Source organism: Mobula birostris, chromosome 15, assembly GCF_030028105.1.
Source record: "Mobula birostris isolate sMobBir1 chromosome 15, sMobBir1.hap1, whole genome shotgun sequence".
NCBI lineage: Eukaryota > Metazoa > Chordata > Chondrichthyes > Myliobatiformes > Myliobatidae > Mobula > Mobula birostris.
Genome location: NC_092384.1, coordinates 18,373,680 through 18,398,791, shown reverse-complemented (window position 1 = coordinate 18,398,791; position 25,112 = coordinate 18,373,680). Strand labels below are relative to the sequence as shown.

The following is a 25,112-nucleotide window of genomic DNA, read 5'->3' as shown; positions in this document are numbered from 1 at the left end:
ATAACTCCTCTCTACTGAAAAGGTTTCTGACAGTCTAAAGGACACATTTAACCCAAAGCCTCTTGGCAATTATGGAAGCAACCATCAAAGCGCTGTCAGATGTTTCTTCACTAGAGCCAGCGCAAACTCCATGGAGCATCGCCACACAACAACTCCTGGGAAAGGACGAGGAGGAGGAGAGGAAGAAACAAAGCAAGTGGTAGCAAGGATCTTTCTGCTCACTTTGGGAAGTGTTTTTAATTCCTGCACCTCAAGTATTTTTTCCACTTCACTGAATAAGGGTTCCAAAAATTCAGTCCACGGCCACTGATGATGTGCCAAATACATCATCCAGAAATATGAATTCATGATGATCTCTTCTTGAATGTGAATGTATAAACAAAGTAGTGTTATCCTCATTGTCAGAAACAAATGGATGTGGAATGATAAATGTCGAAGCTGCACCTCGCTAATGAAAAAGAACCTCTGTAATACTTGGAGTCCCAAAGTTCTGGCCTGTAAAGCACAAGATCCGTTATAACTGAGTATCCATCCTCTGCCCCCATCAGCATGAAATGTGAAAGTAATGAAGGGTCTGATTAAATAGTACAAGAATAGTATCACTTCCAATTATTTTAATTGATTGTCCATGTGGCACTGACTATATATTAGGTATATTTGCACTGTTAAAACATATATACTCTATTCAGCCTTGAGATTCATATTTTAACAGGCAGCCATGAAAGAAATCTCCCCCCAAAAAATTTTAAGACTGTCAAACACTGTACAGAGATGAAAGAAAATCATGCAAACGGTAAATGTGAGCAAATAGTGACCTGAACTGAAGTCCATGATGAGAGCCTTCGTTCAACACAGAGCAGAACAGTGAGCTGAACCGGCCTGTCCCTTGTCTCCGGTCCTGCACCCTGACCTTTTCAATCATCATCCAAACATCAGGTTCTGTTGCTCCGGAACCTGAATCCAGGATCCGATATCCGGCCACCTTGATGAGGTCAGTACCCGACCTTTCCGATTTGGCACAGAGCTTCAATCGATCGAACTTCAGTCCTTCCTTGCCCTCGGTGATCGACCCACTGCCTCACCTCGCTTCAGTTCTGTTGCATTGAAAAGTCTCCAAATCCAAAGGGAAGTTTCTATCTTTCGTAGCTTTGAAACATTAAACTCATTGAAGGAAAAACATGGAATCCGAAAATGCGGGTGTAACTTTGAGTGAGGCGTGTGTGTATCATGCAGCGTGATGAGGTCTGCATATTTTTTCATATAAATTAATTACTTAAATAAACAGGAATACTTAATTAAACAATGTATATACAAGGTCACTGAAATATTATTGAGATATTAAATACATAACAGAAGTTACACATTATGCTTGTGATGATCCTTTATCAGAAAAAATGATGAAGTTTTATAGTTAAACACAATATTCCTTTGCAGTTTCAGTTACATTTTTAAAGACAATATTAAAGATAAATATCCAATTAACCTACTTAATCATTCTCAGGAGTTAGACATTGAACAAAGTGTGTTTACTTTCAACACAACTATTTTGTAACATATTTGCCTTTCAGGTGATTACAGAATTTACCAATCCTCTTTCTGTTCTGTTGGGAAGAATGTTTGTAATCGATCCAGGGGAGGATCAGGAGTATCATTTTCAGATGAAATTCCGATTAAAAATAATAAGCTAAGCAGTAGAAGTATCCCTGAAGACGACAGTGCCAGCTGTCACAGATTGAGAATGCCTTCCTCCAGCCAAATGCCACACCAAGAAACATCATCTTGTGACCAACATAGCATAGCATCAGCCGGCTTTACTGAGCACATCAATACAGAAATTATGGGGAATAAGAATTCAGAAAGACAATCAAAATTAACCAGAGCCACAAGGCTACAAGTTTATTGACTATAAATTAGAAGTGACAAAAACAAGCAGTTTAAATTCCTTGCAGCCAAGTCATAATTGAAAGGTAACAAACACAGTTTATTTAACAAAGTTAATTTTTCAAAAGTCCAGTTGTCTTCAGCCTATACTAGACAATAAGGTTGTCTTCAACATTAGAAGACTGATGTGGTGTTGTGTAAATGAGAAATACTCCAAGATTTGATTGTATTCATGTTCGTACCCCAGTCCCTCAATTCAGACAATGTGAGGCACTACACTTCTCATCATGTTTTTACAATAACTTGGAGAGTTTTTGAAACTAGAAGGTAACCTGTGTACATCACATAACCAAAGCCACAGGTCGGACTGATTCTAGTGATTTTTGTTTTCAACAAAACTTCAAAGGTGACTTTAGGCAAAAACTTGATTGGCTGATATTCATTGGCACTTGTTGATGTCATGAAAAATTCCTTAAACTCCCTTTTGTGAAAACAAGAAATGTTGAAAATTCACATGACATCACCAGAGCAAATATGATGGATTCTGAGGAACTGGGAGAATGGATTATAGTCCTTAAAGGAGACGGGGTAGGTGAAGAATCATTAAAGTAGCTGTTGGAGTCAGGAGGCTTCTGATTGATGTTAGTAGATGGTTTTTCTCCAGAAATTGAGACAGAAAGACTCAGAAAGGGAAGGAAGAGTTAAATGTTGATCTTGTGAAGTTGAACCTGTGGTGGTAAATGGCAATAGGAAGAAAGTCTGTGGCAAGTATAGAGAACTAAAAATCAGAGGCTTTTCAAAGAAGAAGAAAAGTATTGGGGGTTTCATAAAGGAAACAGAGGGTAAGAAGAGGCCATGAAATGTCATTCATAGGTGAGATCCTCAAGCACTTTATTTGTATATGAAAGGCAGAGGGCTTGTTAGAGTGATGTCTGGGGTTAGCACATGTGCTAAAGAACTTTAAGTGACTTCAGCAAACAGCCTTCATTACAGAGTACTGATCCCATTACACTTTAACATGCTTTTCATAGCTTTCTGTGCACTTGTAATTTCTGTTGCTTCTTCTCTCTGAATTGCCACATGCAACTTCCAGTGAGTGCAACTTTTGACAAAATGTGCCATTTCTCCCCGGGGGTGATGGGTTCATGAATGGTTGTAGTCACGGTTGAGGACTGGCTTGGGTCTCCAGGGCTCATGACCTGATGTTGCCTGACCTCAACAGCTGCTCTCCGGACAGATACATCTCTGTAAAACCTCACCCTGAAATATCTCCTCTCTAATTCCCACACAACATAAAACATAAGTGACGGATACAAGTTAAACAGTACACACTTAAAACTGCAGAGTAAGTACAATGCAATGTGCATCTAAGCTCATAATGCCTGCTGTATTCCTTTGCCTGTAACTGTTACACTAAGGCATACACACTCGCAAATGCGTATGCTAAATTACAGTTCTTGGATTCAATATACACAACCCCAGTAGCCTCTTGAACCTTCAGAAACCACCCTCCGTAACTGGTGGTCCCACCTTACCAAATTACCACACAAAGTTTAGACTCTTACATTAACACACAAGCACACACTCAAACATTACTTTAATATCTACCAGTTCACCTCTTCGGCGTGTTCATCATGCCTAGCAATTCCATAACCACTGACCTGAACAGGTCCAAGTGTGAATGCTAATTTTAAAATTACTCACCCACTTCAACTGCAGAGATTGCTGGTCCACACGATGGGCTGCAAGAAAGAATCCCTCTCCTGACACCAAATGTTGCGTAAATGTCGTCACCAGAGGGAAGTACTGGTCGGTATGAAGCAGTTGCTTTATTTGATAAACTATCACAAGTAAGCTGACAGCTTTTGGAGTCACAAGAGAGAGAAGAGAGAGAAAGAGAGAGACCCTTTCGGAGCAAGAGATCTGCTTGACCCAGTAATACACAACATTTTATGTGCCAAACATCAAAGAAATTTCTGGACAATTCTAACAAATCGCTATTTACAATGCTTCCTTTGAACTACATTTAACTTTCAAATACCTGGATCTTCCCACCAACATACTCCCTGTTCACACCTGTATTACACACACCCAAATGCACATCAGTCACAAATTTAAATTAGCATGTCCGTTCTTCCAGTTAACTTGGTTCACGAACCTGTGTGTGAAGCTTTAGTGGATTACTGTACATGGGTCTGATTCCCACAACTAAGGAAGGATGTGATTGTACTGGAGAAGGTGCAAAGGAAATCCATTGGGATATTGTCGGATGGAATCGGCTAGGTTTGCTTTCTTAAGAGGGCAAGGGCTGGGCTGAAGGAGTAGGTTGCTGGTAAATTAAAATTAAAAGACTATAGCTCATATGAAGAACTTTTAATCTTTGGAGAGGTGTGAGGGCATTGATTTAAGAACAAGGATAACAGGATTGAGGAAGAACTTTTACCCGAAATCTGGAACACACCACCTGAGAGGATGATAGAGGCAAGTACAATCATAGCGTATAGGAGGTATTTTGATAGGCACTTGAGCCATCATAGCACTGAATGGTACGGACTGGATGCTAGGAAATGGGTTTAGTAAAGATGGGAAAGTAATGACTGGCATAGACATGATGAGTGAAGGGGCTTATTTCCATGCTGTGTGACAGTATATTGTCAAACAGACTGCCTCTTGCTTAAAACTTAACAGTTCATGGAGAAATTCTTTTCTTCATTTTGGAGAACTTTAAAAATCAACTGAAAATGTATTTCATTTCCTTTTCTAAATCCATTCTGTACTTGATTTTGCAATGACTTCACTATTCTGACTTACTCTTCCTGAGATGTTTATTTAACTACTTTTTCAGTGCGATTGGTTCAGGAGTTAAACAATGTTTGGTCTGTTGACATAAATGCCAAGAGTCCATATTGTGCTGGATTTTCCCACTTTTAAAATATCTTACTGTCCATGAGCTCATGGGAACAAAGTGAATATTTGATATTGCTAATAAAGATAGACTTTTCTTCACAGTGGTCATATAAATTAAAATTTGCCATGTTTCAAAACTGATATTATTTTAATGTATCTGGCAAACTAAGTATACTTGATCTATATTGTGAGCACCACTCACAGTGATATTATTTTGATTTGAATGGGTAATTTCCAACTAGAAAAAAAACACAAACTGAGTTTGGCACAGGATACACTAGAGGAAATTTTTAAAAATTAGGAATGAAATTAATAGTTTGGTTACACAAGAAATTAGAAAAAAATTAATGTTTCTGAAACAGAGACACTATGAAAATGGATCTAAATCTATGAAAATACTGGTGTGGAAACTGAAAAAAAATTAACAGAAAATACAATTCACAGAATTAGGGATCCAAGAACAAAAGTGATAAAAAAAAAATAAGCTAAGTGAAATTCAAGAAGCTTTTGAAATGTTTTACAAAACTCTGTATTCCAAAGTTCCGGAGGAAGCATAACCCAAATTGACACCTTCTTGAATTCTTTACAGTTACCCACTTTAAGCAAAGAACAAAATAGAACGATGACTGCTGACATAACTGAAGCTGAACTAAAAACTGCAATTAGTGGGCTTAAATTAAGCAAGTCACCAGGATCAGATGGATATACAGCAAAGTGGTACAGGTGTCCCCCGCTTTTCGAACGTTCGCTTTACGAAACCTCACTGTTATGAAAGACCTACATTAGTACCCTGTTTTCGCTTTCAGAAGATGTTTTCACTGTTACGAAAAAAAAGCAGCCACTCTCCCCCGGATTCGGAACGGCATTGCTTAAACACGTGCCTGTGAGCAGCCATTTGCAAGATGAGTTCTAAGGTATCAGAAAAGCCTAAAAGAGCTCGTAAGGGTGTTACACTTAGCGTAAAACTAGACATAATTAAGCATTTCGATCGTGGTGAACGAAGTAAGGACAAAGTGAGTTTGACTTGTGGAAGCTGACGAAGATGATGTTGAAGGGGTTTTGGCATCCCATGACCAAGAACTGATAAATGAAGAGCTGATGCAATTGGAAGAGGAAAGGATAACAATCGAAACCGAATGCAGTAGCGAATGGACCGAAAGTGAAGTCGTCCAGGAACTGAACGCGAAGCAACTGCATGAGATTTACGCTGCAATGATAAAGTACGACTTTAATTTTGAAAGGGTACGTAGGTTTAGGGGATATTTGCAGGATGGTTTGAGTGCTTACAAAGAACTGCGTGATGGAAAAATGTGCGAGGCTGAGCAGTCAAGCAAGCCTTCCACATCAGCCACAGCAGACGACGAACCTCACCTTCGACATTGAGGCGGGCAGAGATAGAAGATGACCTACCTGCCCTAATGGAAACAGACGATGACGAGATGACATCCCAGCGTCCCACCACCCCAACCCCCAGGCCACGGACAGATACCGATTCACAGAAAATGCAGCTGTAGCCGGGAGGCACACAGCACATCTTTAAGAAAAAAGCCGAAATAAACATGCTAATTAATTAGTTGCCGCCCAACACATAATTCTCGGCCCAGATCAGAGACGATGCAATCAGAAATCGACACTGATCTGGGCCGACAATTACTTGTTGGGCGGCACCTAATTAATTAGCATGTTTGTTTCGGCTTTTTTCTTAAAGATGTGCTGTGTGCCTCCTGGCTACCTCTGGACCCCTGCGTGCTTCGCGGCAATGTATCAGTCGGTGGCCCGGAGGGTGGGGGCCACTGCACCACCTCAACCTGCCACGACTCAGTCTAACACACCATCATCAGTGTGTTCGGCGCTGTCCCAATTCCGGTAAGTGATACTACACTGTACATACATTATTTCTACTTTATATCGGCTGTGTATTTTTACGTGTTATTTGATATGATTTGGCAGCTTCATAGCTTAAAGGTTACTGGAGAGAGTGTTTTTGCCAACAGTGCTTGCATGAGATTTTCTGCCGACGGTGCTTGCATGAGATTTTCGCTACAGAGAACAGTGCAGTAATGATTGTGGAAAAGTATTTCTACTTTATATAGGCTGTGTATTTATCATATCATTCCTGCTTTTGCTATATATTACTGTTGTTTTAGGTTTTATGTGTTATTTGGCATGATTTGGTAGGTTATTTTTGGGTCTGCGAACGCTCACAAAATTTTCCGATATAAATAAATGGTAATTGCTTCTTCGCTTTACGACATTTCAGCTTACGAACCATTTCATAGGAACGGTCTACCTTCGGATGGTGGGGGAAACCTGTATAGGGAATTTAGAAATGAGTTAACTCCTGTTTTGCTCCCCACACTGAACTGGGCTCTAAGAAAGGTGCAAATGCCACCCAGCTGCGATAATCTCAGCTATACCGAAAGGTAAGGATAAAATGGAATGTGGGTCATTTAGACCAGTATCTGTTCTTAATGTGGATTATAGATTATTTACCTCCATCATGGCCAAATGTTTAGAAGAGTTTCTACCCACACTGATACATAATGATCAGACAGGTTTTACACAACAAAGCCAAACACAAGACAATATACGAAGGACTCTTCACATTATGGATCATATAAAAAAAATGAAATTGAAGCAATGGTGAGAAACGTGGACGCTGAAAAGGCATTTGATTCAGTTAATTGAAATTTTCTTTACAGAGTTTTACATATATTTGGTTAACAGGACACAATTATTAAAACTATACAGACACTATATGACAGTCCTACTGCCAGGATTAAAATCAATGGATATTTATCTAATAGTTTTACCCTAGAAAAGGGCAGGAGACAGGGTTGTGCATGGTCACCACTACTCTTTGCCTTATATCTGGAACCATTAGCTCAACACATCAGACAAAATAAAGATATCATGGGAATTACTATTAAAGGGACAGAGCATAAATTGGCCTGTCATGCGGATGTGTCATAAGGGGGAGGCTGGGAATGGACCCGAGTGCAAGACACAGACACTGAAGTACTAGGGACAGGACCAGGATACAGGGTGATGGCTAGGACATGGACACAAAAACCGGGAACCTGGAACAGGACTGGACAAGAGGGCTAGGAGCCAGGGCTTGGACTCCGAGCCAGAGACTGGACAAGGACCCAGAACCTGGATCTTGCCTCTGGCTTGGACCTCAGAACTAGGCAAGGACATCACTGGGCTGGCAGGCAGGATGAGGCTGCAGTCTTCAGACTTGAGGCGAAGCTTGAGACCAGAGACTTGAGGCGAGGCTGGAGACCAGAGACTTGAGGCTTGGGGTCTTGAAGCTTGGCTTGGGGCAAGGCTCAGCACGTGACTTGAGACGAGGCTTGGCTAGAGGCTTGGGGGCTTGAAGCTCCTCCTGGGCAGGGAGCGGATCTCCACCTGACAGAGGTAAGGGGCAGAACCCGCCGCAGGGTAACAGCAATCTGGCCTGTCTTATCCAACAGACGGCAAGGGACAAGAAGGGACCAAACCCACTGCAGGGTAATGGCAATCTGGCCTGGCTTACCCGACGGAGGCAAGGGACAGGAAGGGACAGGACCAACCGCAGGGTAAGGGCAATCTGGCCTGGCTTACCCGACGGAGGCAAGGGACAGGAAGGGACAGGACCCACCACAGGGTAATGGCAATCTGGCCTGGCTTACCCAACGGAGGCAAGGGACAGGAAGGGAGCTAGGTACAGGGTGGCTCCAAGACGAGACTTCAGGCGAGACGAGGCGAGAGTTACCGGCAAGACAAGGCAAGGCTTCAGTCAAGGAAACAGAAGACAGGGGAAGGGATACAAGGAGTAAGGACAAGAACAATCCAGCAGCCACACCCTGGTCTCTGGAGGTATTTATGCAGCCAGCCCCGAGAACAGGCTGCCTCAATTAGTGCTCAACAGGAACAGAAGCAGGGTAGACAGGAAAACCTAGAGCAAGGGTCCATGGACCGGACCGTGAACCGGAATGCTGACTTCACGGACCAGACCATGACAGGATGACATTTTGATCTAACTAGGGCAACCAACATACTCTTTACCTAAATTGATGCAATCCTTTGAACATTATGGCCAATTATCAGGATACAAAATCAACACAGATAAAACCCAACTACTTTCATATAACTATAGCCCACCAAGTGAAGTTGAAAGTAGATATCCTTGGGCATGGCAAACAGAGTCCGTCAAATACTTGGGCATCATTATGCCAAAAGATTTGGCAAGATTATCAGAATGCAATTATCAGCCTATATATAAAAAATTAACAAAGATATAACAAGATGGAACCTAATTCCTTGTCTTGGTCTCAGTTCAAGGATTGAATCTATTAAAATGAATATACTGCCCAGACAACTATACTAATAGAGATTAACCAAAATCAATTCAATGAATGGAGCAAGATGCTATCAAGATATATATGGCAAGGTAAAAGGCCTAGGGTTCATCTCAAAACGTTGCAATTAGCCAAGGAAAAGGGGGGATGGGGCCTACCTTGTCTTAGATATTATTATTTTGCAGCACAGTTGAGAGCCGTGATATGCTGGTGCAACCCATGTTATGATGCTCAATGGAACAACATTGAGGAGAGGATACTTTCCATCCGCATACAGGCAATTTTGGCTGATAACTACCTACAAAGTTATATAAATAATATTAGCAACCCGTGGGTGAAATGGACTCTTAAAATACGGAAAACTATTATAAAAGAATATAAACTAGAGAGAGACATTGCAATTCTTAAATGGTGTGCATATGACTCAGATTTTACGCCAAACAAACTGGATGCTAGATTTAAGGATTGGACAGCTAAAGGAATAACAGCTATTTGCAATATAATGAAAGAAGGAACACTGTTCAGTTTTGAAATGCTCAAAGAGAAACACTTATTAGAAAAACAAGACTTTTGCCGGTATTTACAGATGCGATAGTATGTTAATAGGACAGTTAAAAATGTAACCAAGGCAAGTACATGTCTGATAGAGCTATTTAGAAAAGCATATAATTCAGACAACGGTAGTAGAATAATTTCAAGCGTGTATAAAGGTTTGTCAAATCTTAAAACACATTCAACTTCATACATTAAAACAAAATGGGAGAAGGAAGGAGGGATAATAATCTCTGAGGAAGACTGGACAATAATATGGAGGTATCAATGGAAGTGTACCAGTTCACAGAAATGGAGGGAGTTCAGGTGGAAAAACGTGATAAGATATTTTATTACACCCTCTCAGAAATCCCATTGTGATAGTAACCCCACTGTCTGCTGGAGAAATTGTGGAAATCAAAATGCAAACCATTATCATATTTTCTGGGAATACTCCGTTATCAAAGACTATTGGAGTGGGATACATAATGCCCTACAAGACATCTTTAAATGTGAAATACCCTTAGAGAGTAAGACCATATATTTTGGGTTTATACCTAAAGAATGTTTGAAAAGAGATAAATCTTTAATGTATGTACTGCTAGTGGCTGGTAAAAAGACCCTTACCAGGAAATGGTTATCACAGGAGAGCCCAACTTTAAATGCATGGATGGAAATTACAATGGACATTTATGAAAAGGAGAAGATAACAGCATCTGTTAATCATAAGTTGGAACAATTTTATTCATACTGGAAAAATGGTTTAACTACATAACACCTCATAGGCCTGAGTTTATTCTCACAAGTCAATGAATATGTTGTAAAAAAAATCACTCCCTACTCTGTACATAGTTTTCTTCTTTCGATTGTTCTTTCTTTCCTCTCCTTTCTATAAGTGTATACCTCAGATAAATATTATGTGGAGATTTGTGACAAATATGATTATATGATATATATGTACAGTATCTGAAATACATCTTACGGAAATGTTTGTTTGATGATGAAATTCAATAAAAAATAAATTACAAAAAAAAATGAATGGGTAATTTCCATCAGTTGACAGGCTTATCAACTGTGGCTATTCCTCACATTTGCAAAAAAGGTCCAAATGATCTAACATAAATTAGAAATGGTGATTTTTAAATGAACTCTGAATCTGTTGTACATGTAAACACATTGTAACTATATTTCTCCTCTTACCAGCAGGCAACTTTGGATAAATTGCTTGAAGTAGATCAATGTGGTGATTATCATCCTCGAATTCCATTGGGTCTCAGATCTGGCAGTTCTGCAAACGTTTCCCCACACTTGCAGAATTTACTTGATCTGGTAGACCGATACTGGAGTGATTCAAGTTCACTCCACACAAACCAGAGGTTTCTTAGTAAGTTGTCTTCCTTAATGAACCATGAGGCAATCCCCCAGGGTTGAGATCAAGAGATAAAATTCACAAGTTATCAATTCTGGGTAATATTGATTAGACCTTAAATGAAGCATGATTTTGAGGCAACAAATTTTTATTGAATATTTGAATAAAAATAGCTTGTAAAGTTCATTCAGCAAACTAAAACTGGGTAAGCAGATGATAAGGAGAAACCAGAGATGACCAGAAGTTTGTTCATGGTTGTTTTTTGAAAAACTTATAAAAGGAGAAAAAAAGAAAATGCTAGGTTTAGGGTTAGAGTTACAATTATCTTGCCTCATTGATGCAACTAAGTAACATTTATAATGCTACTCCATATCTTATTTATCAGCTAACCTTAAAAGATACTGGATGTATCGAATGACAACTGAAGTGCTATCCCAGAACTTCCAAACCGCTGCAAGTTTATGTTGGACCAGTAATTCATTTTTTCTTTGTTGCAACAAACTCTCCTATAGATTCTGTTGAAGAACTATTCTTCAATGCGCTGGACACAATGGCAATTTCAAAAATTCAAAGCCTGGAAGAAAAGGTTAAAGTATTAACAGAAGAGAACAGATCTCTGCTGACCAGAACAGTGTCTGGCCTAGATTCTGCAGTTACTTCATATTAAACATCAATTGACTCAGAAAGAAGATGATTTGGTGAGCATCATTTAATCTTGCGTCTACCACTTCCATTGCCACAAATCAATTTGTAAAATATAATCTGATGTTACAGAAACTTGTTAACTCATCTTATTTAAAACAAATGTGCAATAAGTCCAAGAGTGGTTCTGCAGAAAAAACAATGGATAATTTTTAGGGAGAGATTTTTCAGTCAACCTCTAAAATTCTTCAGCTCTTTCTCCACACTGAGATCCCTGTGTTGTGGTAATTCTGACCCTTGTGCAATATCTTCTTCATTCATTCCATTAGTAGTTTTCAGCTCCCTGTTGCAAAAATGCAGGAACTCCCTCGCTAAGCTTGTCAGCACCTTTAACTTTTTATTTCTTTCGTAACCACATTCTCTAAAATCTACCTTTTGACCTAGCTTTTGGTCTGTTGTCAAACATCTACAGGTTAAATTTTGTTTGATAATGCTCCTTTTAAGAGGCTTGGGATGTGTTATTGTGGTGTAGTTTCAACTTGTTATGAAACAAATGTTTCAACTTTGAAACTACTTTATTTCATAAAAGCTTAAACTTCCCAAGAAGCATGCTAATTTCAAATCTTCTTTCAGAAATCTCCTTTGCAATCTGAGGCACAGTGGTAAAGCAAATTATATAGGATTTGCACCAAAATTTTAAAGGGTAGTGGAGGCATAATTTGTCCATCTGTGCCGATCACCCCATCCTTGACTAAGCTGTTCCACCGTGAACATAATCTGTTATGAGTCAACATGATGCTTTCAGATCAGGTCATGCATAGCACATACCTCCGCCGCACCACTCAGGTGTGTTTCTGGGGTACAGGGGCTAGCGACCCTTGTGCCTGTTTTATGTTCTATCGCTGAGCAGCAGTGAACCATCTGATTGGTTCTCTTTGGGAACTAGTTGACTTGATCAGCATTTCTGATCTGGCTATTGTTCACAATTGCACTTATTAAAAAAAATCTATTTGATGTTTAAAATATTGATAAAGTATGTATGTCATTGAGAAGAATGAAAATATATATTTTTCTGCACTGCAAAAAGGTGTTTCTTTTCATATCTCAAGCTTGTCCAATCACTTTAGAAAAAATTCTAAAGATTGATTTGACATTTGCTGTTGACGAAGGGAATGGTGACATCTTGTTTTAATACTTTTTGAAGGAATCTTTAAATGGAAAGTTTGAAAAACTGATCAAGGAAAACAACAAGCTGCACTCTCAGTTAAAGAGTTTAGAACCTGTGAATTGTGCTGGACATCAACAACGTAACGGTAGGTTTCTTCTTAACATGTTTCCGTAGATGTGTTATGAAATGAAAATAGAAAATGCAGGAAATATCTCAGCAAGTTAAGCAGCTTCAATGGATAGAGAGGAGGAGTCATACTGGCTAATGATTCATCATTATAATTGGAAAATTGTGGAATCATATGTTTTAAGTTGTGGAGCAAATGAATGGGTGGAGCTAAAGGAAGTGTTTGTGTTTGGGTGGAGATGGAAAGTGTCTGAAGTGACACAATTATTGCTGATGTCATCTGAGAAAAGGCAGTAAAAACTCATTAATAACAGATCTGGCTGCCGGACAATAAATATTCCAGTAACAATGGAAAATGAGGAAAAGTGAAGGACAGTTGAGGAAAACAATGCTGCAAATACACACCATTCAGACAGTATTTGTGGAGGGTTTATGGTTATACACTGAGCGAATGATTCCATTTGATGACTAGTAATGAAAAATTCTCTTTTGAATTCAGTGTTAATCCTAAGGTTGCAATATACCAAGTTGCAAGGTGGTATGATTTGTTTTTAAAGCTTTCAATTGGCATTGTTGGCAAGTTGTGAGAGGTTGAATACAGGTCCCCATCCTATCATACAAATTATTCTCACCACCTGCCTTTCTATGCAGCATAAAATATATTTGATGCAGGTGATATGTGTTGCTTATTTAAAATTTCATTAGATTTGAGTAATATTGTACATATATTGTTTAATTAAGCATTCTTTGTTGCTTACATAATGCATTGCAAATTATCAGTAAGAGTACGTAAATGGCATACATCTTCACACCATCACATGATAGGTGCGCGATGGAAGAGCATGAAGATTGAATATTAAGAGATTATTCAATTATGCAAAGTTGATATTCTAACAGTTTGTGTTGTAATAAAATCAGAAAATGGTGAAAATATGCAGGTCAGGTTCCATCTCTGGAGGTAAAACAAGTTAAACTTACAGGTGATTACCTGATTTGATTAAATATTTACCCTTTTCCCACCTTCCACAGATGCTTCGTACAAGCAGATTTTTCTACTCTGTTTTTATTTCAGCTTTCAAACATCGGCAATGTTTCACTTGCAAAAGTTTGCCAACTTACATATTAGAAGAAGAAGAAAGCCCTTAACTCTCAGTGGAGTTATCGGGACGCCGTCATGATGGCATTTTTTTTTTTAGCAGGCTTTCTTATTTTTACGAGGCTGAGTTGCTATCTCGACGCTCAACCCAGCATGGATGGAAAGCGAGCAAGGGAGCTGGCTGGATTCGAACTCGGGAGCCTTCGCTTCGAAGGCTGGCGCCACCACACCACCAGCTGGCAGAACTTACATATTACATCCCTGTATTTTGATGATCTTATATATAAATCCAGATATCCCATTTGGTTTTGTCAACCACCTACTCAGGAATTGGAATATTCAGGGAAAATTTTAAAATATTAAGGATTTAGGAGCTAATTATTGCAGTAAAAATGTTAATGTATAATAACCCTGTCACTTCAAAACCTTTGATGCTGTTTGTTATTTTAATATTTACCCACTAAATATCAAAGTTGCTTGACAGAGATTTAACCTGAATATAAACCAAGATATTCAATAATTCTTGTAAAATGATGAAGCATTTTCTGTTTATCTGTTTTCTTAGAGAAACTTCACAGAGAAAACGACAGACTAAATTTGCTAGTGGAATATTTGAATCAGGAAATTAAACAACGCAACAAATTAAAGGACTGTCATGATGTTACAAGAGAGCCATAGGTAATAAAAACATAGAAAACTATTGTGGTATGTCAGCAAAACCATCTTATTTGAAAATCAGAAGATATATTAATATCTAATATTTCATTCAGAATCTAGTGTATCAAATTTAGCAAGCAATGTAATGGCATGTCAATATATATTACCTTATGTTTTCTTAACCTCTCTGCTACTTAAAATACCGCACCTAAAAACTATTCAAATTCCTATATTTCAAAATTTCCTGGTAATATTTTTGTTACCTGCAGTGTTGTGAAAATAATTTAAAACTGCTCTTTCATACTGTAGCAGAAAATCACCCCGAAATGGTATAATTTGCTTGTTTAAAAAGTTGAAATCAACAATGTGAAGACATCACTGCTATTTAAATTCTAATCAGAGGTGCTATTCTATTTTGAAACGCCTTTCTCCTCAAAGCATTTACTTTACAGAAAGCAGCAGTCCCACCAGAGTAATTTTTAAGGCAGGTTGAGTACAATAAACTGTAGAAATGAAAATGAAAATAAGACAGGAGTAGGAGAACAAGCAAGTAGAATATTCCAGCTTAAAGGGGAACCAAAAATCTAATCTCATCTCATTTGCTATTACATCGCTGGCATTTAGAGCAGCAATGAATGTCCTTCATCTCTGGGGTGCTCATGGCTTCCTTCATCACAGCAGAAGCTTCCTTCTGGTTTTCACTACTGACAGTCATTCAAGTCCCTGGTGGAGACTCAGGAATACCTTTACACTCAGATGGAGGATTCTTCATTGCTGTTTCCATAATAATTATGTTTTACCAGTCAGGGTGTTAGATCTGAGTGGAATTCCTCACCCTGGAGGACCAGTGGACCATTCTTAGTCTGGACTCTGTCTTTTGACCTGTCTGGCCTGGACAATCCTGCCAAAAGCCAAAGCTTAAATCTCCGACCCCAGCCAACATACTGTAGCCCTCGGGGTAATTGAGGTTGTGGTCTTCTTCGAGGAAAATCTAGCAGGCTCAGGGATAAAGAGGGAACATTTGCTTGGAGAATGTGAGTGAAAGATTTAATGAGTACTTTGCTTCAGTATTTACCAAGGAAAAGCATATGGAGGACCAGGAGATCAGTGCTGAGTGTATCAGCACATTAGGCTGTTTAGAGGTCAAGGAGGAGAAAGTGTTGTTCCTCCAAATGAGTATAAACGTGGAAATGTCCCCAGGGTCTGGTGGGTTTTTCACCAGTTTATTATTAAGGGATGAGATTGCTGGAGCTTTAACCACTATCTTCGTGTCCTCTGTAGCCACAGGAGAGGTCCCGGAGGACTGGCTTACGTTGTCCCTCTATTTAAGGTAACAAGGGAAAATCCTGGGAACTATAGGTCAGTCTCAGGTCAGTTGTTGGGAAATTGCTGGAGAATATTCTTTGTGATAGGGTATATGAGTATTTGGAAATCCATACTTAGATCAGGAGAGCCAGCATGACAGAGGGAAATGGATCAGCCATGATGAAATGGTGGGGCAGACTCTTTGGGCCAAATTCCCTATATCTGCTCCAAAATCTTATGGGTATATGTGGAATATTTGAGTGTTTCATTCTCCATCATGGAGGTCTTGGATGACAGCAGATAGGAGAGTCTGGACTAGCAACTGATCCTGGAGGAACTGACTGACTCCATCTCATCCTACAATTTGAGCAAAACTCTCGGAAGCGATGGCTGACTGGCTGAGTTATGTTGGGCTCAGAGGCACTGGATGACTCCAGAGCTGCTGGAAGTGTACGATGTTATGTGTTTGACTGGCAGCGTACCAGACTCCATTTCCCTCATTTACAAGCAGGAGGGGGGCAGGGATAGCATCAGGAATTGGAGACCCATCCTGTTGTTATATGTAGACTGCAAGACGCTGTTGAAGACCATCGTCAACAGGGTCAAGCCCATTGATTCCAGAGGACTGGAATAAAGGATGGGAGATCCGGATAAATCGGATTGCTGTTATGTAGAACCACCACTGAACATGACGAATTGAATAGCAGCTGGTGTTGTTACCCCTTTTGTGATCAGCTTCAGCTTTTCTGATTAAACTTTATATTTGGAACTACAGTTATAAGTTTCTCATATCAGTGCTCTTTCTGTTTTGTTATTCTGTTCATTTATTTGTTATCTGTTTTTTAGAGCCATCATATCCTCCAATAATTACTTACAAGAGCTGCTGAACGCAACTCACCAGAGGACAGGCATGTCAAATCTTGGCTCTCAGCACACTGCAGCATGGAGCAAACTGTCAGCTTCAGGAATCTCAGATTAACTCTCATCGTGCAAATACAGCGATCATAGTAATAGAGATATAGTGTAATGAAAGTGCATTTAGTACAGGAACTCATTTTAGTAGTGTAACTTCATCAAAAATACCCAATTCTAAATAAATTAATTTTTGTTGGAAATAGTACATGAGCAAATCTTAAGTTATTTTTTGTACAAATAAACGCTTAGTTTGACAAAATTAAGAGTTGGTCTGGAATAAATATGCTGTGTTAATGCTAGACCACCTGGATCTAAGTACATTGAATTGGACAATAGGCAGGGTTAACATTGGAATCAGTTTGTCATGCGGAGAGACCTCAACTGATCTGTGTGTGTTCATAACCTTTTTAAAATCAGAAGTATTATGTGTAATGCTTACAACATGAAGCCTTAGTTTGCTTTTTATGTGTAAACTGTTGGTAATGTGCAATGAGTTGGCGATAAGTTTCTGGAATGTAATAGATGTTTCTATCTGGTTTGCTAAAATAGGCAGTTTTTCATGCACATGAACAAGCTTGTAAACTAGTTTCCAATCTTTACATGTAGCTTGCAATATACAGAAGTGGAGTTTACACCAAATTGTATTCCACATAGTAATATTGTCTCAGGAATTATAAAACTGTATTAATAGCTTTGAGAATAAGCTAGGAATGACAATTGAAATGAGAACCAGTGTCGGTGGAATCACTTAACAGGGCCACCAGTATCATCGACCTGAACCTGGGCGGCAGTGTTAGCTGTGAGGAGGATGCTAAGAGGGTGCAGGGTGACTTGGATAGGTTAGGTGAGTGGGCAAATTCATGGCAGATGCAATTTAATGTGGATAAATGTGAGGTTATCCACTTTGGTGGCAAAAACAGGAAAACAGATTATTATTTGAATGGTAACCATTATTTTCACCATGGTCCTTATATACTTCCATCCCCCATCAGGAAGGTCTCAAAGCTCTACGCTTCTTTTTGGATTCCAGACCTAATCAGTTCCCCTCTACCACCACTCTGCTCCGTCTAGCGGAATTAGTCCTTACTCTTAATAATTTCTCCTTTGGCTCCTCCCACTTCCTCCAAACTAAAGGTGTAGCTATGGGCACCCATATGGGTCCTAGCTATGCCTGCCTTTTTGTTGGGTTTGTGGAACAATCTATGTTCCGTGCCTATTCTGGTATCTGTCCCCCACTTTTCCTTCGCTACATCGACGACTGCATTGGCGCTGCTTCCTGCATGCATGCAGAACTCGTTGACTTTATTAACTTTGCCTCCAACTTTCACCCTGACCTCAAGTTTACCTGGTCCATTTCCGACACCTCCCTCCCCTTTCTAGATCTTTCTGTCTCTGTCTCTGGAGACAGCTTATCCACTGATGTCTACTATAAGCCTACTGACTCTCACAGCTATCTGGACTATTCCTCTTCTCACCCTGTCTCTTGCAAAAACGCCATTCCCTTCTCGCAATTCCTCCGTCTCCGCCGCATCTGCTCTCAGGATGAGGCTTTTCATTCTAGGACGAGGGAGATGTCTTCCTTTTTTAAAGAAAGGGGCTTCCCTTCCTCCACTATCAACTCTGCTCTTAAACGCATCTCCCCCATTTCACGTACATCTGCTCTCACTCCATCCTCCCGCCACCCCGGTAGGAATAGGGTTCCCCTGGTCCTCACCTACCACCCCACCAGCCTCTGGGTCTAACATATTATTCTCCGTAACTTCCGCCACCTCCAACGGGATCCCACCACTAAGCACATCTTTCCCTCCCCCCCTCTCTCTGCATTCCGCAGGGATCGCTCCCTACACAACTCCCTTGTCCATTCGTTCCCCCCATCCCTCCCCACTGATCTCCCTCCTGGCACTTATCCGTGTAAGCGGAACAAGTGCTACACATGCCCTTACACTTCCTCCCTTACCACCATTCAGGGCACCAAACAGTCCTTCCAGGTGAGGCAACACTTCACCTGTGAGTCGACTGGGGTGATATACTGCGTCCGGTGCTCCCGAAGTGGCCTTTTATATATTGGCGAGACCCGACGCAGACTGGGAGACGGCTTTGCTGAACATCTACGCTCTGTCCGCCAGAGAAAGCAGGATCTCCCAGTGGCCACACATTTTAATTCCACATCCCATTCCCATTCTGACATGTCTATCCACGGCCTCCTCTACTGTAAAGATGAAGCCACACTCAGGTTGGAGGAACAACACCTTATATTCTGTCTGGGTACCCTCCAACCTGATGGCATGAACATCGACTTCTCTAACTTCCGCTAAGGCCCCACCTCCCCCTCGTACCCCATCTGTTACTCATTTTTATGCACACATTCTTTCTCTCACTCTCCTTTTTCTCCCTCTGTCCTTCTGAATATACCTCTTGCCCATCCTCTGGGTACCCCCCCCCCCCCGCTCCTTGTCTTTCTTCCCGGACCTCCTGTCCCATGATCCTCTCATATCCCCTTTTGCCTATCACCTGTCCAGCTCTTGGCTCTATCCCTCCCCCTCCTGTCTTCTCCTATCATTTTGGATCTCCCCCTCCGCCTCCAACTTTCAAATCCCTTACTCACTCTTCCTTCAGTTAGTCCTGATGAAGGGTCTCGGCCTGAAACGTCGACTGCACCTCTTCCTACAGATGCTGCTTGGCCTGCTGTATTCACCAGCAACTTTGATGTGTGTTGCTTGAATTTCCAGCATCTGCAGAATTTCTGTTGTTTGCATTATTTGAATGGTGACCGATTAGGAAAAGGGGAGGTGCCACGAGACCTGGGTGTCATTGTACACCAGTCATTGAAAGTGGGCATGAAGGTACAGCAGGCGGTGAAAAAGGCGAATGGTATGCTGGCATTCATAGCAAGAGGATTCTAGAACAGGAGCAAGGAGGTACTACTGCGGTTGTACAAGGCCTTGGTGAGACCACACCTGCAGTATTGTGTGCAGTTGTGGTCCCCTAATCTGAGGAAAGACATCCTTTTAGGACCGAGATGAGGAAAAACTTCTTCACACAGAGAGTGGTGAATCTGTGGAACTCTCTGCCACAGGAAACAGTAGAGGCCAGTTCATTGGCTATATTTAAGAGGGAGTTAGATATGGCCCTTGTGGCTAAAGGGATCGGGGGTATGGAGGGAAGGCTGGTACAGGGTTCTGAGTTGTATGATCAGCCATGATCGTACTGAATGGCGGTGCAGGCTTGAGGGGCTGAGTGGCCTACTCCTGCACCTATTTTCTATGTTTCTATGAATCATTAACACTTCTTTTTAGTTTACCAACCTGCTGAGCGCTTCAGTATTTTTCATTTTAGCTTTCCAGCATCTGAAGTACTTTAGAAAAACATAAAAATACAGGTGCTGGAAATGTAAAATTTAATATGCAGTTACAGCACCAGTTTTACAGCATCAGTGAATACTGATGGGATTCGATCCCTACCACATTCTCCCTGCGACTGTGTGGGTTTCCTCTGCATGTTCCACTTTCTGTCCACGTTCCTAAGCTGTACGGTGAGGGTGAGGAAGTTGTGGCCATGCAATGTTGGGACTGGAAGAATGCTGACATTTGTGGGCTGTCACCAGCAGAACCCTCGCTGATTTCCTTTGACACAAATGACACAGTTCACTAAGTACATGTGACAAATAAAGCTAACCTTTAAACTTTAAATATTGAAGCACCTTAAAACAAAACAGTAAAATTGTGGAAGTGTACAGCAGGGGTCAGGCAGTATCTACAGGACAAAAGCAGAGTTGATGCTCAGGTAGATGAGTTTTCATAAACTTTTAGAATGTTCTGGAACTGATCCTTTTATTCTCTTTACAGGAAGCACTGACCTATTTTCTGTTTCTGTGTCAGTTGTGTTTTTGTAGCCCTTATTTTGACTATCTATTTAGAAAGATTAGGTGTTGATTATGTTCCTAGCGGTTTCAATTGCCATTCTGTACTCAGGGAATGGAATGGAAGGTGCTTAAGAGAATGTGTTTTGATCATTATGCATTTTGACAGATATACATTTAATTTATGAATCTGTCTAGTCACAAAACATGGTGGCACATAGCTACAAATTAAATTTACATTTCGATCTACCTTATCTTCATAGTATGAGCTACAATGGAAATGTTAAAATATGATGAAGTATACTTTTACAGTGGTGTTTGTTGGTATCCCACAGGATTCGTTTTGGGACTGTTGGTATTCCCTCTGTATATTGATGATGAAACCCCGAGATTTAATAATTGGAAAAAGACACATAAATAATAAGAGGATTGTGGTGTTCTTGTGCAGCGTGTTGAAACTCTGACTAAACACCAAGTTAAACCGGAGCCAATGAGGACAGAGTCGTAGTGAGGTTAACCATTTACTGTGCACTCTTCCACATTAACATCATATGGTGAAAACTGTTGATAACAAAAATACAAATATATACAGGGTCTGTTTCATTCTGGAGATCACTCACGCTCTCTTCTTTTAGCGAGTGTCTCCAGCCGCCCCGAGTAGGGAGGGAGGGGTCGCATCAAACCACCGCCGGGCCCGAGCCCACCCCGCGTTTGAAATTGAAAACCCAACACACGTGCCACCCGGACCGCCCCTACCGTGTTAATATTGTTACTTCAAATACTTTCATAGGAACTTACGGCGTTGCTTCTATAACACTTCTTTCTGGGTGGACACGGAGCTCTTCCTGATCATGCTGCACGCATGGCACCCGCCTTCTCACCCTCTCCGAACCGGAAGTTCCACACCAGACGCGGCAAAACCGGAGGGGACGTCATCACTTGCCGCGATATGCCATAGTAAATGAATTTACCTTTGTTATACTGTAACTTAATTATCAACCTTTAACTTTCACTAGAAAATAGTTACAAGCAAATAATTTAAAGCGTAGACTCAACAAAGTCGAATAAATGCCTTTAGAGCAACACAAGGATAATTAGTTTCTAACTTGCTGTGAACTAGATTGCATCGACTGAAAGTTACATGAAAGCAGATTCACTTGATCTTTCAAAAGCAGAACAAATGAAATAATAGAATGTCTAAATATGAATATTTCAAGTTCTGTGCACAATGTAAATAGAAGTAAGATTGCCATGCTGATGAAATTAAATTTGCTACTTTAAGATATTTTTTAGTTTTGTATTTGACTTATACTTTGTGTTGCCATTACATGTAGGTGTAACATCTTACTACATTGATATTGCTGCTTCGTCTACTTTTTATAAAGCATTATGCTTTTCAAGAATACCCTCTAAAATGAACAAGGGAATGTTTTTGGCTAATAATGTGATGAGCTAACTTTAATTAGCAGCTTAGTGTGACGTGGTGTGAATCTTTATCTATTACAGATTAAACTATGATCATGTTCACCACAGACTTTTGCAGGGAAGAAACATTTGTTCAATGTTTATATTCAAATAAGACTGATGAGAGATTGAAGCTGTGATTGTAATCTGGGGAAACTAGAAATGGCACATCAACAGAAACTCTTGCATATTACTGTGAACAGTCTTGTTCATAGAACTTTTTTTTTTACCAAATCCTGTATGAACTTGATCAAAAGTATATCGAGAAAAGGATCTTGTATACTATACAGATGATGGCATAATCACCACAGAGAGTGGTGAATCTGTGGAATTCTCTGCCACAGGAAACAGTTGAGGCCAGTTCATTGGCTATATTTAACAGGGAGTTAGATATGGCCCTTGTGGCTACGGGGGTCAGGGGGTATGGAGGGAAGGCTGGGGCGGGGTTCTGAGTTGGATGATCAGCCATGATCATAATAAATGGCGGTGCAGGCTTGAAGGGCTGAATGGCCTACTCCTGCACCTATTTTCTATGTTTCTATGTTTCTATAATCAGCTATGTGTTATGTTGAATACAATAAAATGTGGATTCTTCATGACCTAAAAATTGATTCGTGGAATATTACATTCACTTTGTGATTACTTTACATTTAAACATCAATATTAATCAAATTATTTTAACAAGGCCATATTTGAATTAAGTTTGTAAACCACTATTTTCAAACTTAAAATATCTTATTTTCACAGAAGAAATTCTATTTTCCCTGGAAACCTGAATTACATTTAGATTTTGAAAACTGTACCAAATAGAATAAAAAATCAATTTTTTTCCATGAGAATGTGCATGGAGATAATTTCCTTTTAGAACATTTATAAATAGTGTATTATTTAGCACCAGTGTTGGAAGATTGAAAAGATGAATTCAATTTATTTTAGTAGGAATTGGTTAAAAAGAGAGACATCTGCATATGCAACTTAAAGATTAACAGTAAACAAAACAGCAAGTAGGAAATAAATTAAATTTTCCAATTTAAAAGTTCAGCATTCAAAGACAGTCAAAAATGGGTTATAATTTCCAAAAGAGATGAATGTAAAGAGAGGCCAGGTAGCATCTCTAGGAAGAGGTGCAGTCGACCTTTCAGGCCGAGACCCTTCATCAGGACTAACTGAAGGAAGAGTGAGTAAGGGATTTGAAAGTTGGAGGGGGAGGGGGAGATCCAAAATGATAGGAGAAGACAGGAGGTGGAGGGATGGAGCCAAGAGCTGGACAGGTGATAGGCAAAAGGGATACGAGAGGATCATGGGACAGGAGGTCTGGGAAGAAAGTCAAGGGGGGGGGGTACCCAGAGGATGGGCAAGAGGTATATTCAGAGGGACAGAGGGAGAAAAAGGAGAGTGAGAGAAAGAATGTGTGTATAAAAATAAGTAACAGATGGGGTACGAGGGGGAGGTGGGGCATTAGCGGAAGTTAGAGAAGTCGATGTTCATGCCATCAGGTTGGAGGCTACCCTAATCATTTACACGGCTGTACATTATCCTCAATTCTGTCGTTTTAATTTTGCACATGAACTCTTACATAGCAGTTATATCAAGTTTTGACAGGAGATTTGAATTTGCCCTACAGAGATGTTCATTATTCCACTCAAGATTCTACATCAAGGCTGAAGGTTCAGAGGAGAGATAGCCATATAAAGGGGTGTGAGAGAGAGTATAGCAAAGTTTAGCAGGCAATAGGTAGTAATGATAGCCAAATGGAGCCAAGTAGAGATGGAGAGGTGTGAAGCAGCTGGTGGGTCAGAGTTCAAAACAAACGAGAAAAAGGAGCAAATGGAGCTAGGTGGTGGTGGAGGGGGGAGATCAGAAGGGGAGATGGAGACAGAGGCTGGAAGGTGATCATTAGAAACAGGAGAGGATGTAGTTACTGAAGGTGAAAGTGGAACCAGATATGGGAGGGGTTACAGGGAGATGAAATGATTTGGGGGTAGTATAAGATCAAAAAATACAGGGGCAGAATTAGGCTATTTGGTCTACTCAGTTCGCTCCACCATTTCATCATGGTTGATTCAATCTCTTGTCTTCGCCCTGTATCCCATCAAGCCCCGAACAATCAAGAATCTATCAACCTCTGCCTAAAATATACATAAAGACTTGGTCTCCACAACTGCCATTGCAAACAAACCAAAAGCAGTCACTTTACACTGACGTCGTTACGTCAGACACCGTCTCATAAAAACGAGTATAACTCAATGGCGGTGTTTGATTATTATGTAGTACAGCATGAACAGTATGTGCCATTTGTCACCTATTTCATCACCCTACAAGATATTTTATCTTTAATTGTTGATGTTCAGCATCACAAATGCTTCACAGCCCCAGCTCCACCAACTGTATCTGCAGACATTTCCTACAGACAAAGTCAACTCCAACACTGGAAGTTTCACTATTTCCCATGCAGCGCAGGAGGATTGCAAACAGAACAATTGGAAGGCCAAAGCTTTGGTTTTCCAGCATCTACAGTTTTTTTTGTGTTTGGGAATAATTGGAATAATTGGATGCCTACCGTTCCATCCCACGACCTCACTTCGGAAAAGCGGACCATCAGGCTGTACGCCTCCTCCTGGCTTACAAGCAGAAACTGAAGCTGGAGGTCACGGTGTCAAAAGTAGTGTCACGTTGGAAGGAGGAAACGGATGAGGTCCTCCGTGACTGCTTCGAATCAGTGGACTGGTTAGTATTCAAGGACTCGGCAGCTAACCTCGATGAGTATGCCTCAGCTGTCACAGACTTTATTTGGAAATGCACAGAGGGCTGTGTGTCTCGCAAGATGATCCAGGTATTCCCAAACCGGA

The 25,112-nt window shown here is 40.4% G+C and overlaps 1 long non-coding RNA gene across 3 annotated transcripts in view; it reads right to left on the bottom strand.

The window, feature by feature from the left end:
- Positions 1–21,687, bottom strand: part of LOC140210250 (uncharacterized) — a 50,931-nt gene extending 29,244 nt beyond the window's left edge. For 2 of the 3 annotated variants that reach the window (XR_011889189.1, XR_011889191.1), the window contains exons 1-3: positions 21,598–21,687; positions 20,402–20,563; positions 11,422–11,605 (exon numbers count right to left, since the gene is read on the bottom strand). This is a non-coding gene — a long non-coding RNA (uncharacterized lncRNA). Of the gene's footprint in view, positions 1–10,745; positions 11,606–20,401; positions 20,564–21,597 lie in introns of those variants that run through there. The other variant, XR_011889188.1, reaches the window with a different exon arrangement.
- Positions 21,688–25,112: the final 3,425 nt, after the last annotated feature.